Source organism: Salvelinus fontinalis, chromosome 12 (genome assembly GCF_029448725.1).
Source record: "Salvelinus fontinalis isolate EN_2023a chromosome 12, ASM2944872v1, whole genome shotgun sequence".
Lineage (NCBI taxonomy): Eukaryota > Metazoa > Chordata > Actinopteri > Salmoniformes > Salmonidae > Salvelinus > Salvelinus fontinalis.
In genome coordinates, this window is record NC_074676.1 from 20,540,374 (window position 1) to 20,555,794 (window position 15,421).

A 15,421-nucleotide genomic window follows, 5' to 3' on the forward strand; every position below is an offset into this window, starting at 1 on the left:
CTCTATGGCCAGGGCGTGACATCCCCCCAAAGGTGGGGGGTACTGTCACTCCGGCCGCAAAACCTGACTCTAAAGGGAAGGGTCCGGGCATCCCTTACGGCGGCGGCTCCGGTGCGGAACGTAGACCCCCCTCCGCCCGCAGATCCCTCCGCTTTGGTGGCGGCCCTGGTGCATGGACCTTCACTGGAGGAACCGGGCCGCAGATCATTGCAGGAGGAACCAGACAACCGATCATCGCAGGATGCTCCGGACTGGGGACCGTCGCTGCAGGCCCCGGACTGGGAACCGTCGCTGCAGGCTCCGTACTGGGGACCGTCGCTGCAGGCTCCGGACTGGGGACCGTCGCTGCAGGCTCCGGACTGGGGACCGTCGCTGCAGGCTCCGGACTGGGGACCGTCGCTGCAGGCTCCGGACTGGAGAACGTCGCTGGAGGCTCCGGGCTGGGGACCGTCGCTGGAGGCTCCGGACTGGGGACCGTCGCTGGAGGCTCCGGACTGGGGACCGTCGCTGGAGGCTCCGGACTGGGGACCGTCGCTGGAAGCTCCGGACTGTAGACCGTCGATGGAGGTTCCGGACTGTAGATTGTCGATGGAGGTTCCGGACTGTGGCCCGTCGTTGGAGGTTCCGGACTGTGAAACGTCGCCGGGAGCTCCGGACTGGGAACTGTCGACGGAAGCTCTGGACTGGGAACTGTCGCCGGAAGCTCTGGACTGGGAACTGTCGCCGGAAGCTCTGGACTGGGAACTATCGCCGGAAGCTCTGGACTGGGAACTGTCGCCGGAAGCTCTGGACTGTGGAGGCGCACTGGAGGCCTGATGCGTGGGACCGGTACAGGTGGCACCGGGCTGATGATATGCACCTCAGGGCGAGTGCGGAGAGGAGGCACAGGACGTACTTACTGGACTGTGGAGGCGCACTGGAGACCTGATGCGTGGGACCGGTACAGGTAGCACCGGGCTGATGACACGCACCTCAGGGCGAGTGTGGAGAGGAGGCACAGGACTTGCTGGACTGTGGAGGCGCACTGGGGACCTGATGCGTGGGACCGGTACAGGTGGCACCGGGCTTATGACGCGCACCTCGGGGCGAGTGCGGAGAGGAGGCACAGGACGTACTGGACTGTGGCGGCGCACTGGAGACCTGGAGCGTAGAGCTGGCACAATGCGTCCTGGCTGGATGCTCACTTTAGCTCGATAAGTGCGGGGCGCTGGCACAGAACGCACTGGGCTGTGAAGGCGTACTGGCGATACAGTACGTAGAGCCGGCGCAGGATATCCTGGTCCGAAGAGGTGTACTGGAGACCAGGAGCGCTGAGCCGGCATAACCCGTCCTGGCAGGATGCCCCTTCTAGTGCGGCAAATGCGGGAAGCTGGAATAGAGCGCACCGGGCTATGAATGCACACTGGAGACACCGTGCGCATCACTGCATAACACGGTGCCTGACCAGTCACACGCCCCCCACGGTAAGCACGGGGAGTTGGCTCAGGTCTAAACCCTATCTCCGCCAATCTCCGCGTGTGCCCCCCTCCAAAATTTTTTGGGAGCTGTCTCTCGGGTTTCCGTGCTAGCCGTGTCCCCTCGTATCGTCGCCGTTCCTCTTCCACTGTTTCCACCTGTTTCCATGGCAGGGTCTTGTCCCCTGCCATAACCTCCTCCCAGGTCCAGGATGTCCTCCACTCTCTTTTCTCCCGGGCCCAGGATCCCTGCTCCTCTTGAACACGCTGATTGGTCCTTTTTAGGTGGGTAGTTCTGTAACGCCTGTCGTCGGAAGGAGTGGACCAAAGCGCAGCGTGAAAAGTGTTCAAGATTATTTATTTATCAAAAAAACACTTGAACAAAGTAACAAAACGAAAGCGAACAGTTCTGTCAGGTAACAGAGACTAAACAGAAAATAACTACCCACAAAACACAGGTGGGAAAAGGCTGCCTAAGTATGATTCCCAATCAGAGACAACGATAGACAGCTGCCTCTGATTGGGAACCACACTCGGCCAAAAACAAAGAAATAGAAAACATAGAAATAAAGAAACTAGAATGCCCACCCTAGTCACACCCTGGCCTAACCAAAATAGAGAATTTAAACCTCTCTATGGCCAGGGCGTGACATCCTGGCTGCCTCAGGGCCTGGAAAGCTTGCTATCAGCAACGGAAAAATGAATTTCCAAGTTTGTCAAGACATTTTGCAGGAGAATGTAAGGCTATCTGTCCGCCAATTGAAGCTCAACAGAAGTTGGGTGATGCAGCAGGAAAACGACCCAAAACACAGATGTAAATCAACAACAGAATGGCGTCAACAGAAGAAACTACGCCTTCTGGAGTGGCCCAGTCAGAGTCCTGACCTCAACCCGATTTAAAATGCTGTGGCATGACCTCGTGAGCAGTTCACACCAGACATCCTAAGAATATTGCTTAACTGAAATAGTTTTGTATAGATGAATGGTCCAAAATTCCTCCTGACCGTTGTGCAGGTCTGATCCACAACTACAGAAAACGTTTGGTTGAGTTTATTGCTGCCGAAGAAGGGTCAACCAGTTATTAAATCAAAGGGTTCACATACTTTTCCCACCCTGCACTGTGAATGTTTACACGGTGTGTTCAATAAAGACATGAACACGTATAATTGTTTGTATGTTATTAGTTTAAGAAGACTGTATTTGTCTATTGTTGTGATTTACTGTAGATGGGTTCACATCATTTTTCTTGCCACTGTATATTTTGTTTCCAATGTTTATTGAAAACATAAATACATGTACACAATGAATGAGCACTTGTTGCCTCTACAATACATTGCTACAGTTGCTACAGCAAATTTTTGCAAAATTAGCATTGACATGATATCTGTCAAAACACCTCAGAACAAGACATGGTATCAAAACAAGATGAAACCAGCTGAAACGAACCACTTACAATTCCCCACATGGCAGTTTCTTGTCATTCGGAAAGTATTCAGACCCCTTGACTTTTTCCATATTTTGTTACGTTACAGCTTTATTCTAAAATGTATTAAATCGTTTTTTTACCCTTATCAATCTATACACAATACCCCATAATGGCGAAGCAAAAAGAGATTTTTAAACATTTCTGCAAATGTATAAACATTTTTTAAATTAAATATCACATTTACATATCACAAGTATTCAGACCCTTTACTCAGTACTTTGTTGAAGCACCTTTGGCATCGATTACAGACTCGAGTCTTCTTGGGTCTGACGCTACAATGTTGACGCTACAATGTTCTCCCATTCTTCTCTGCAGATCCTCTCAAGCTCTGTCAGGTAGGATGGGGAGCGTCGCTGCACAGCTATTTTCAGGTCTCTCCAGAGATGTTCGATCGGGCTCAAGTACTCGCTCTGTCTGGGCCACTCAAGGACATTCAGAGACTTGTGCGTTATCTTGGCTGTGTGCTTAGGGGCGTTGTTCTGTTAGACTGGGGCGAAGGTTCACCTTCCGAGGTCCTGAGCGCTCTGGAGCAGGTTTTCATCAAGGATCTCTCTGTACTTTGCTCCGTTCACCTTTCCCTTGATACTGACTAGTCTCCCAGTCCCTGCCCCTGAAAAACATCCCCACAGCATGATGCTGCCACCACCATGCTTCATCGTAGGGATGGTGCCAGGTTTCCACCAGACATGACCCTTGGCAATCAGGCCAAACAGTTAAATCTTGGTTTCATCAGACCAGAGAATCTTGTTTCTCATGGTCTGAGAGTCCTTTAAGTGCCTTTTGGCAAACTCCAAGCGGGCTGTTATGTGCCTTTTACTGAGGAGTGGCTTCCGTCTGGCCACTCTAACATAAAGGCCTGATTTGGTGGAGTGCTGCAGAGATGGTTGTCCTTCTGGAAGGTTCTCCGATCTCTACAGAGGAACTCTGGAGCTCTGTCAGAGTGACCATTGGGTTCTGGTCACCTCCCTGACCAAGGCCCTTCTCCCCCTGATTGCTCAGCTTGGCAAGCTCTAGGAAGTTCTTCCAAACTTCTTCCATTTAAGAATAATGGATGCCACTGTGTTCTTGGGGACCATCAACGCTGCAGAAATGTGTTGGTACCCTTCCCAAGATCTGTTCCTCGACACAATCTTGTCTTGGGGCTCTACGGACAATTCCTTCGAGTTCATGGTTTGCTCTGACATGCACTGTTAACTGTGGGACCTTATATAGACAGGTGTGTGCTTTTCCAAATCATGTCCAATCAATTGAATTTACCACAGGTGGGCTCCAATCACGTTGTAGAAACATCTCAAAGATGATCAATGGAAACAGGATGCACTTGAACTAAATTTTGAGTCTCATAGCGAAGGGTCTGAATACTTATGTAAATAACATATTTTTGTTTATAAATTTAAAATGTTTTATAAAAACCTGTTTTCGCTTTGTCATCATGGGGTATTGTGTATAGATGTTAATTATTTTTAGAATAACGCTGTAACGTAACAAAATGTGGAAAAAGTCAAAGGGTCTGAATACTTTCCGAATGCACTCTATATAGCCTAGTTCAGTGCGCTGTATGCACTGTTAGTTGATGTCGGCACATACACTCAAATTAATGAAGAAATCCAGTGATCGTTTTCATTAAATATACAATATTATTAATGTTCTCCTTATCAGACAAGTGTTGTATTTTAGTGGCTTTAATATGTAGAGCAGTAATCTGAGGAAAAAGAATAACAAAATATATTCCTAATATTATCAAAGCAGGGTATTGCAGCTCCCTCCCTCACTGTGATCAGAGTGGAGCAAGGCATCTATGAAGAGCCATGACGTTTTAATCATCAGCCAGACTATCACTCACTAACATCATGTTCCACTCCCCATGCCTTCATCTGGCTTATCAGAGATCGTACGGCCGTGCCTGGCCCCCTGTTTCCCGCTAGTAGATAATCCAACGCCTTTAAAGTGGGAGTTTCACTCTGTCCTTTAGTGTGGTTATCACAACTGAATACTCTAGCCTGCAGTGGTGTGTATGTGCGAGAGGCTAAACACATCTCTTATCTCTAGCTGTAGGATGTGAGGGAAAATGAATGTGGAAATATAGAGCATTCTGGGTGAGTTAAATCCCACACAGCACTCATGTCTACTGTCTAGCTCTATAGTTTAGGTCATATTGTGGTTGTGCGTGTGTGTGTGTGTGTGTCTGCGTGTGTGTGTGTGTGCGTGTGCGTGTGCGTGTGTGTGTGTGTATACGTAACCAGTGGTGTAAAGTACTTTAGTAAAAATACTTGCAAGTACTTCTTAAGTCGTTTTTTGGGGTATCTGTACTTTACTATTTATATTTTTGACAAATTTTCTTTTTATTCCACTACATTCCTAAAGAAAATAATGTACTTTTTACTCCATTTTCTCAGACACCCAAAAGTACTCATTACATTCTGAATGCTTAGCAGGACAGGAACATTGGCCAATTCATGCGTGTATCAAGAGAACCTCCCTGGTCATCCCTACTGCCTCTAATCTGATCGACTCACTAAACGCTTGTAAATGGTGTCTGAGTGTTGGAGTGTTCATCTGGAAATCCGTAAATAAATAAAAAACAAGAAAATCGTGCCGTCTGGTTCGCTTAATATAAGGAATTGGAAATGATTTATACTTTTACTTTTGATACTTAAGTATATTTTAGCAATTACATTTACTTTCGACACTTAAGTATATTTAAAACCAAATACTTTTAGACTTTTACTCAAGTAATATTTTACTGGGTGACTTTTACTTTTACTTGAGTCATTTTCTATTAAGGTACCTTTACTTTTACTCAAGTATGACGATTGGGTACTTTTCCCACCCCTGTATGTAACCTTTCATTCTTAAGACAATTTCTTGACTAGCATCTTCACTACTATTTCAGGAGCTTCTCTGGGTGGAAGTTGCACTTAGACACTGGTCTAGAATCAGTTTACCCTAATCAGATCCTAACCTCAACCATTTGGCATAAAACACAAGACCAACCTTAGATTAGTATCTAAGGGCAACTTTACTCCACTCTAATGGTCGGAGAAGAGGTGGGTTGTGGGTAGAGGCTCAGAGGAGTCTCTCTGGTTCAATGTTAATTCCCTGGTGGGGGGGTGGGGGGGGGGTGTGTACCTTCAGCACCCACTCCCAGGCTCGCTTAGCGATCAAGCATACTAATAACTACCCAGCACACCTTTACACATATGCAGGGTAGAACTTCTGACCCAGCGCCGTCCAGCACTCAGACAGTTGTATACTATTCAGCTCTGTTCTCTGAGTGATGACACAAGACAGGCCCTTTAACTAGCTCCTCTGTGCTTTGCTCTCCACCCCACATTATCTCTCTCTCTCTCTCTTTCCCCCCTCTGTCTTGGTTCAGGGTAACGCAGGCTCTGCTCTGCTGCTATTAGGAGATGACTCCACAAGGTGCACAGGCCACTGACCACAGAAATACATAATGACCTGTCTGAGACACTCTGAGAGTGTGTGTGAGAGAGAGAATGTATACATCTCTGTGCCGCTACTGTACAGTAGCGCCTCACTGTCAGGTGTAAGGTCACACATACACACAGGCGGAGAGTTTAGCCCCATCACAGAAGCTCTGCTGTGGGCTGTGACAGCCTCTCTGTGCCGGTCTGTGTGATGCTCAGCCGTGCAGAGAGAGAGAGAGATGGGGGGGGGGCACAGAGGTCCCTCCAGTCCCAGACCTCTACAGCTGTAGTGGGGGTAATGAGCTGCCAGCTCCCTGGGATGAAGTCATTACAGTTGATTAGGAACAGCACAGGTAGAGAACATCTTCATTCACACTGGAGAGATACGACAGTGATACAGAGCACTGGAATAGATCTACAGGCTCAAAGCAGGCTTACTTTAGCTGTACATCTCGCCGCCCACCTCTAGCCTTCCTCTAGCTCCAGACACCTCAGGGAGGCCATTAGGACCTGTTGCCCACTAAGGGTGTCTGGGCTGGGGCTAGGCTGAGGTTGCCCTAAATTACCCCCAACCTGGAGGTCAGGCCCGGACAGGCTGCTAAGACCCAGGGAGCCACTCTCATAAAGACCCAGATCAGAGAAAAGACCAGGCTGCACAGCCCTGACCTCTTATATGTACTCCTCTCTTCATCCGTCCACCCCACACTGCCAATATCTCTCCCCTGACCTCTTATATGTACTACTCTCTTCATCCCTCCACCCCAACACTGCCAATATCTCTCCCCTGACCTCTTATATGTACTACTCTCTTCATCCCTCCACCCCACACTGCCAATATCTCTCCCCTGACCTCTTATATGTACTCCTCTCTTCATCCGTCCACCCCACACTGCCAATATCTCTCCCCTGACCTCTTATATGTACTCCTCTCTTCATCCCTCCACCCCACACTGCCAATATCTCTCCCCTGACCTCTTATATGTACTCCTCTCTTCATCCCTCCACCCCAACACTGCCAATATCTCTCCCCTGACCTCTTATATGTACTACTCTCTTCATCCCTCCACCCCAACACTGCCAATATCTCTCCCCTGACCTCTTATATGTACTCCTCTCTTCATCCCTCCACCCCAACACTGCCAATATCTCTCCCCTGACCTCTTATATGTACTCCTCTCTTCATCCCTCCACCCCAACACTGCCAATATCTCTCCCCTGACCTCTTATATGTACTCCTCTCTTCATCCCTCCACCCCACACTGCCAATATCTCTCCCCTGACCTCTTATATGTACTACTCTCTTCATCCGTCCACCCCACACTGCCAATATCTCTCCCCTGACCTCTTATATGTACTACTCTCTTCATCCGTCCACCCCACACTGCCAATATCTCTCCCCTGACCTCTTATATGTACTCCTCTCTTCATCCCTCCACCCCCACACTGCCAATATCTCTCCCCTGACCCCATAGAGGAGAAAAGAGGAAATCCTCACCTCTTTCTCTCCCCCTCTCCGTCCTCCATCTCCCCCCTCTTTGTTTTGACACGGCAGCTGATGGACTATTCTTCAAATTGATTTCTAAAATGTGCATAAGCAGCGATCCCCCAGCCCAGATTACCTATTGATTTTTAATATGAAAAGCTCATTACAGAAGCAGGAAACTGCAACACAAAAAGCTAGCTAACCTTTGCATAAATCCTTTAATTGAATTTCCAGAGCCTGTGGTTCTACATGTTTTAATTAAATCCATTTCTTTTTTCCCTGCCAGTGTTGCTGTGTGATTTGCATGCTATGAAGTGGAAGCCGGCCCAGATAAAGTGCCATTGATCCTTATTAAGACTCACCTCTGGGCTCGCTCTAAACCACACACACAAATTAAATGTGTTCATGGTGCATACACTTATTGCCCACATGAACGGATTAGGGAGTGAGAAAGAGGGGGGGAAAGCAAGGGAGAGAGGTGGGGAGAAGAGGGCGGTATTAATGCTTGTTCATATTAATGTAATATTTCACCTTAGCGTCTGTGGGTGAGTTTATAAAGTGCTTGTTTATAAATACAGTTTGGCCTGGATGCTACATTGGTTTCACATCAAACTCACCAGAGACCCACTGCTGTATTTGAGACTGAGAGAGACTCGTATGTTAAAATGCATAGGCATGCATATGTGATGATGTGTGACCTTTTATAATACACAAGAGTATGTGTGTGTCCGTGTGTGTGCGCGCGTGGGCATGCACCTCAGTGTGTGTACACGCTTGTACATCCCTGTGTGTGTGTGTGTGTGTGTATGTGTGTGTGTGTGTGTGTGTTAGAGATGTATCCTGTTATTTGTGCTAGGTGATAGCCAGCAGACAGAGAAGGCCTCTCTCCTATGCAGACTGGGAGAATATCAATTGAGATGAACCTGTAACCTCTGCCACGTGCTTCTCCCCTGCTCCTCTCTGTACCTCTGTGTTCCTCTTTCTGTCATCAGGTCCTCTAAACACTACCTCACTTTATAATGCACGCTCTGCTACACACACACACACACACACACACACACACACACACACACACACACACACACACACACACACACACACACACACACACACACACACACACACACACACACACACACACACACACACACACACACACACACACACACACACACACACACACACAGGAAATAAAGGGCCAGCTGAGGAGAAGAGAGAGAGGGACTGTATATCTACTTTATAGTGCAAGTATTGGAAATAAATCTTTACGCTGTACCACTGACTCTCTGTTAATATCATCCCATCTCTCTCTCTCTCTATCTCTAGTTCATGCTTCATTTTTCCCTTTCTTACTTCCTGTCCCTCTTTCTTACTCTCTTGCTCTCTTTCTCTCTCATTACAGCATCGACATGGCCAGATCAGTGTGATCTCACACACTTTACTCAGTGTAGTGTATTGTCAGCAGTGTGTGGTGGTGGTGGTATTGACACAGGTCTGTCCTCTCCGGTCCTCTGGTCTGGCATATTGTCTGGACAGGTCTCTAGACCTTCTCCTCTCTCAATCTGACCATGGCCACGGCTCTCCCTCTCTCTTCTCCTCCTCTTCGTCATCCTCCTCTTCTTTATCCATTAGCAACAGACACATACAATAGAATATTGCCATTTAAACAAACACATCTCTCTATTCGATCTATACCACTTAGTCAGACATATGAATTAGGAGGTTTGTCTCATATCTAATAGGGGTTAGTAATATTGCTTCCCTGTGAGCTGAATAGAGTGGTCTCTGAGAGCTAAATGCTTTTAATGTACACACACACATTTACATAAGTGTGTGTGTGAGTGGAGGGGTGAAAGGTCAGCAGCCACCTATAGGAGGCAGTCTATTCCCCAGGGTCACCTGGATGGAATTATCACACCTGACCTCTGACCTCTAATAATACTGCTTATGTAAACAACTGCTAAACAGACAGACAGTGGGATGGATGTGTGGGAATGTATGTGTTAAATTAGTTTGTACCAACTTCTTTTTATTTCTTGGTATCAATGTGTCTCTATCCCATCTGTGTAACTGATCAGTAGCCACTAGATAGTGAGGAGCTGACCATCACCTATCCTACCCACTAACAACTAGGACCCTATTTCCTCTGGTGGTAAACCACATTGGTTTCATTCTAAACGTTGCAGTTTCATGAGCGGATTATAATCTAATACAATTTAAACTGCCCTTGTTTTCCTGCACCGTTTCCCCAGTCTCCCCCACACACATTGGGCTCCCTCCTCCCCCCTCCTCCCACTGTAAAGACATGTAGATCAGGTGGTTCAGTATGGGGGACCCCCATGGGGCCAGCAAGCCACTCTATGTCTTATTGATTGTGTTGCTGTTACATGTTGGACTCAATCATGTGTGCAATGCGTCTAGTGCTGTCTGGCTCCCACCTGGGCTATTAGATTAGGCTGATGTATTCACGCATTGATTAGTCATTACACTCAGACATCATTAGCCAATCACCTACCTGGGATCTGCTTTACTTGACCTCTGATCTCCTAACTCTAGAACACACACACACACACACAACACATTGTACTGCACACATCCAGTCCGTCTGAGTTCACTAGTATCTACGGTACGCTGTTTGATATCAATATGATTCCCCCCCCATACTTTTCTCAATCACATGCAACAAAGGACTATTGAATTGTGATTGTCAAGTTTAGCAGAGCTGAGTCTGGGGCTAGAACTCAGACTTGGGCGTAAAGTTAGGCTGGGGCTGCGTCGACCAAGCTCTCCTGATGAACAATACACTTGGTATGTCTCCAGTCTAATCCAGACTTGGAGACTGTTTAACATGGAGAGTCTGTCTGTCTGTCTCAGAGGTCTGTCTGGCCAGCCAATGTCAGGGCTATCACCTTGAGAGCTGTGCTTAGAAAACAACACCTTTATGCCTTCGCTCTCCTCCATCGTCCCCTCTCTCCTTCTCCTTTCTCCCCCTCTCTCCTTCTCCTTTCTCCCCCTCTCTCCCGCTCCATGCTCCATCCCCCCTTTCTCCCCCCCTCTCTTCCACTCCCCCCATATCGAGCCAGTGTGTGAGGGATAACTGTTTTAGGCACCAAGACCTTGTGCACATTGTGTGTGTGTGTGTGTGTGTGTGTGCGTGTGTGTGTGTGTGTGTGTGTGTGTGTGTGTGTGTGTGTGTGTGTGTGTGTGTGTGTGTGTGTGTGTGTGTGTGTGTGTGTGTGTGTGTGGATTTGATTGAGTGGTATATGATGTTTTTATTGAGTATGATCTGGCTACTCCGTGTCTGTGCATTAAGTGTGTATTGGAGCATGAACTAATGATTGGATAATGTCATTGATGTTTGTGGTATTAAACATATAAACAGAATGCTACTCTGAAGCGTTGTGTGGGTGTTTGCCAGTCCATGTAAAGAGAGAGAAAGAAATCAATGTAATTTTGCTTCTTTAGACCTTTATATTTTTGCCCGATTTTTGACGTCCCATATTCTTCTTACGAGAGCGCTGACGGATATGGTCTGCATTGCCAACATTGTCATGAAGATATATTTGAATTTATCAAACCATTCTCAAATATGAATTTGTACCAGTGTTGTTTAGGTCCTTGACCACATGGGACTGCGGTGTTAGATACGGTAGACAGGTGGGCTGTTAGATATTCTCAAATGATTTTCATGTGACTGTTTTTGACTGTTTCCGTTACTTCCAGCACACTTTATGGAACCTTAATAACATTAACACACAGACTTATCCAGAATCAAATAGTTACAACTTTTTCAAGAGGCCTCCCTCTTTGTGTGTCCACTCAAGAGTAGATCAGAGAGATCTGAGATGGAGGGATTCTGAATGGAGAAAATAAAACGAGGAGCACAGAGGAGAGATGTTCTTTGATGCAGGATGGAGGTTATATGCTACAGTATGTGATTATTACACATGGTTATAGTTAACAGAGTTAAAGAGAGGGAGTGGGGGAGTGGGGGGAGAAAGGATGTGCGTTGTGATTATCTTACCTTTGGTGCAGAGAAGAATTACTGAATGCCATTTGGGTCAGTGCTCTTTATGAAACGACATCTTTCTCTCCCTTTCTTTCCCTCTCCCCCTTCCTTCTCTTTTCTCGTTCCCTCCACTCTCTCCCTCTCTCTTACTCTTTCTCTCTCTCTGCCTTTCTCTCTCTCTCCCTCCCTTTAATTGTATAGCAGTAAAGGAGTGTAGGGTCAGTGGTTCTTCAAGGTGAGGCCCCATGTGTTTCTCTGTCTAATGGCCTCCTACCAGACACACTGAGATAGACAGTAGGCTGCTGCTGCATTCCCCCACACTCCCCATAGCCAACTATACCCCGTGTCTTACACGCACCCACACACACCCACACAGAAAACACCAAACCCCTAGATGGCCCCTTTTTTACCTATTACCCCCCCTCTCCTACCTTCAAGTCTCCCTCTCCTACCCCCATATCCCCCTCTCCTACCTTCAAGTCTCCCTCTCCTACCCCCATGTCCCCTCTCCTATCCCCATGTCCCCCTCTCCTCCCTGTCCTTGTGCCAGACTGTACAGCCAAAGGGCATATGGAGGGTGAGTCAGAGACACCACAGCTCTGCCAAGAGAACCAGCAGGACACTAGTGCCAAGGCCTAGAGAGAGAGAGCTCAACGCTGAGGGTGAAGTCTGTGCCAAAAGACTCACGCTTACAGCTTTCCTACTATACATTTTTGCCGTTGAAAACTACTCTTCCCTGTCAGAGATCTTCTTTATGTTAAACACTCCCATGAATCCCCCTGCTCTTATAACTGGAATTCCAAAAATATATACTAAGTACAAGTCAAGTCAAGTGTTTGATACCAGTAGGGGGCATTAGAGTTCAACTGAATGAGCTGAGAGAGCTGTGCGCTGACTGAGAGACGAGCTGGGTCTGCCTGGGCTACGGAACAGTGGTGTTTGGGCTGCGGTCAGATTTCTGCTCTGTGGTTTAGGCTCATATAGATGTGTTGTTTGGTTGTTGTGTAACATAAATGTAAGCTTGAACATGACTGTTTCTGCACATTTGATCTAGTATCATAATTAATTGATGGATTTATTCATGTGTTTAATTGAGCGTTTTCCAGATGCTCAAAATACATTAACAAAAAAAAAGAGAATAATTTATGATGAAGTTAGGGTTGTCATTATTGCTTCTCAGTTGACTCAGTATTTGAAGTGAACTGATGAACAAGTTAAAAAAGCGGTCGATGTCTCTCGACCTTCGCCTCTCCCGAGTCCGTACGGGAATTGCAGCGATGGGACAAGACTGTAACTACCAATTGGATACCACGAAATTGGGGAGAAAAACGGCGAAAAAAAATATAATAATAATAACAAATAAAAAATCCATTAAGGGCATTGGGCCAGTAACCGAAAGGTCGCTGGATCGAATCCTCGAGCCAACTAGACGAAAAATCTGTTGATGTGCCCTTGAGCAAGGCACTTAACCCTAATTGCTCCTGTAAGTTACTCTGCATAACAGCTTCTGCTAAATAACTCAAATGTGAACGTACTAGATATCTGTAAGAAGTAGTGATGGAACGTGTGAAAGTGCTTCTATGTGTCGACTGAGATACATGGTTGTCTCACCCAGCTATCTTAAGATGAAAGCACTAACTGTAAGTTGCTTCGGATAAGAGTGTTTTCTAATTAACTACAATGTAACTTAGCAGACGTGTTGTGATTGTGACACATCTATCACCTCAGTCACCCTGTAGTCACAGAGCTCTAATAACCCAACCCACTTCTCAGTGAGTCCCAGAGGACAGCGGTGGTTGGTTTAGGAGTGGTATTAGTCTAATGGGAGGGGGGACTGTATTACTGGTAGAAGGCTGTTTGGGGTGTGTATGTAACTGTTTTGATTTAGCTTCCTGTTTCCTTTGATGTGAGACTACAGAGCCCGCTTCTTAAACCCCCATGAGGTGCGTGCGTGCGTGTGTGTGCGTGCGTGTGTGTGTGTGTGTGCGTGTGTGTGTGTGCCTACGTGTGTGTGTGTGCGACTGTTTGTGTTTCTTTCTATCACCCTCTACCTCTCTCTTATACGCACACACACATTCCTCCACTGTTACTAAATTGATTCAGTACATTGGCTGGTAATTGTGTATCCGATATAAAGAGGATTTTCTGTTCATATTCCACTCAGAGAGAGTTTGCCCTGTAGCTATTGTGTGGGACTCCATTGTTCAGGAATGAATTGTAGAGCCTGTTCCCTTTTGAAGGCTTTCCTCTGTGGAGTACCTTTGGAGTGCTGGAGAGAATTACAGCAGTGTGTGTCTGTGTGTGTTTGTGTGTTACTCTAGTGCTGCGTTTCTGCTGTAACTAAATATACTGATGGTTGTGTTTCAGCCTCTTGAGTGATACAGAGCCTGGCAGTTATTTCTAATTATAATTGCTATTTATATTGGTAATAAGGAATTTTAACCATCAATTAAATAGTTGTAGTGCTATACTTTCATTTTCATATTTCATATTATAAGAAACAAATGAAGAAAAGCATATATCGTAGTGATTTAGATGCCGATGAGTTGAGGGAAAATTGACAAATGGTTCCCAGTATAAAACGAGTTATTATAGTGTTAGAATAGATGTGTTTTGAAAGTGTAATCCTAGACACATTTTCATGTCTCCCTGGCACACAGCTCAATAAATCTATGATCCATAATAATCTCCATACACAACAATCCAGGGTTTGTTTCTAAACCTATGTTCCCGTGTACAGGACTGAGCTCATCCACTGCCATTGACAGCCATTAGATGTATATTAGATCAAACAGCAGCCAATATGGGAATTCAGGCAGGCCACTCAGAGCAGGAAGGATTTTAATGGCAGCTAACAGACATTAAAAGTCTATCTGAAAATAGACCGATTATTTTCCATAGATCATTGATTATGGAAAATCCATCCCTTTCGGTCTCCCTTCATCTATCTCTCTAATCCATCCCTTTCTCTCACCCTTCATCCATCTCTCTATTGCTTCACTCCTTTCTGTCCATTTATCTAGCTACATTTCAACGCTGTCTCTTTCATTTGTTCACTGTATATTTATTTCACTGTCATCCTTATAGGCTGCACTGCACCACACCATAGAGAAGATGTGACCCAGTAAACCCTCCTCCTTTGGAGAGCTACCCTTCTGCAGGATTTTGTTTCAAACCTACTCTACCACACCTGATTCTACTAATCAGCTTCTCCTCAGGACCTTGATTAGTCGAATCAGGTGTGTTAGAGCAGGGATGGATCAAAATCCTGCATACCCATGAGCTCTTAGCTCTTGCAATGCATGTTTGATTGAATGACACAGCTAATCTGTTTACCATAAGCATCATCCACTATCTGACGTAGCATCCCTCCTCTCATGTTCCTTGTTATTCTAGTTTAGTACTGCAATCAGGCAGGGTTTGCCAATAAAGTTTATTGTACGAAGCTAAGTGTCGATATCACACACACCTGGGGCACAGAGGTCTTTGTAATTAGAGAGAAGGAGAGAGGGAGCGAGATGGAGAAAGGGAGAGACAATAGAGAGAAGGCAGTGTGAAGAA

The 15,421-nt window shown here is 46.3% G+C and overlaps 1 pseudogene; it reads left to right on the forward strand.

Moving 5' to 3' along the window:
- Positions 1 to 15,421, forward strand: part of LOC129866960 (WW domain-containing oxidoreductase-like) — a 320,558-nt pseudogene that overhangs the window by 94,729 nt on the left and 210,408 nt on the right.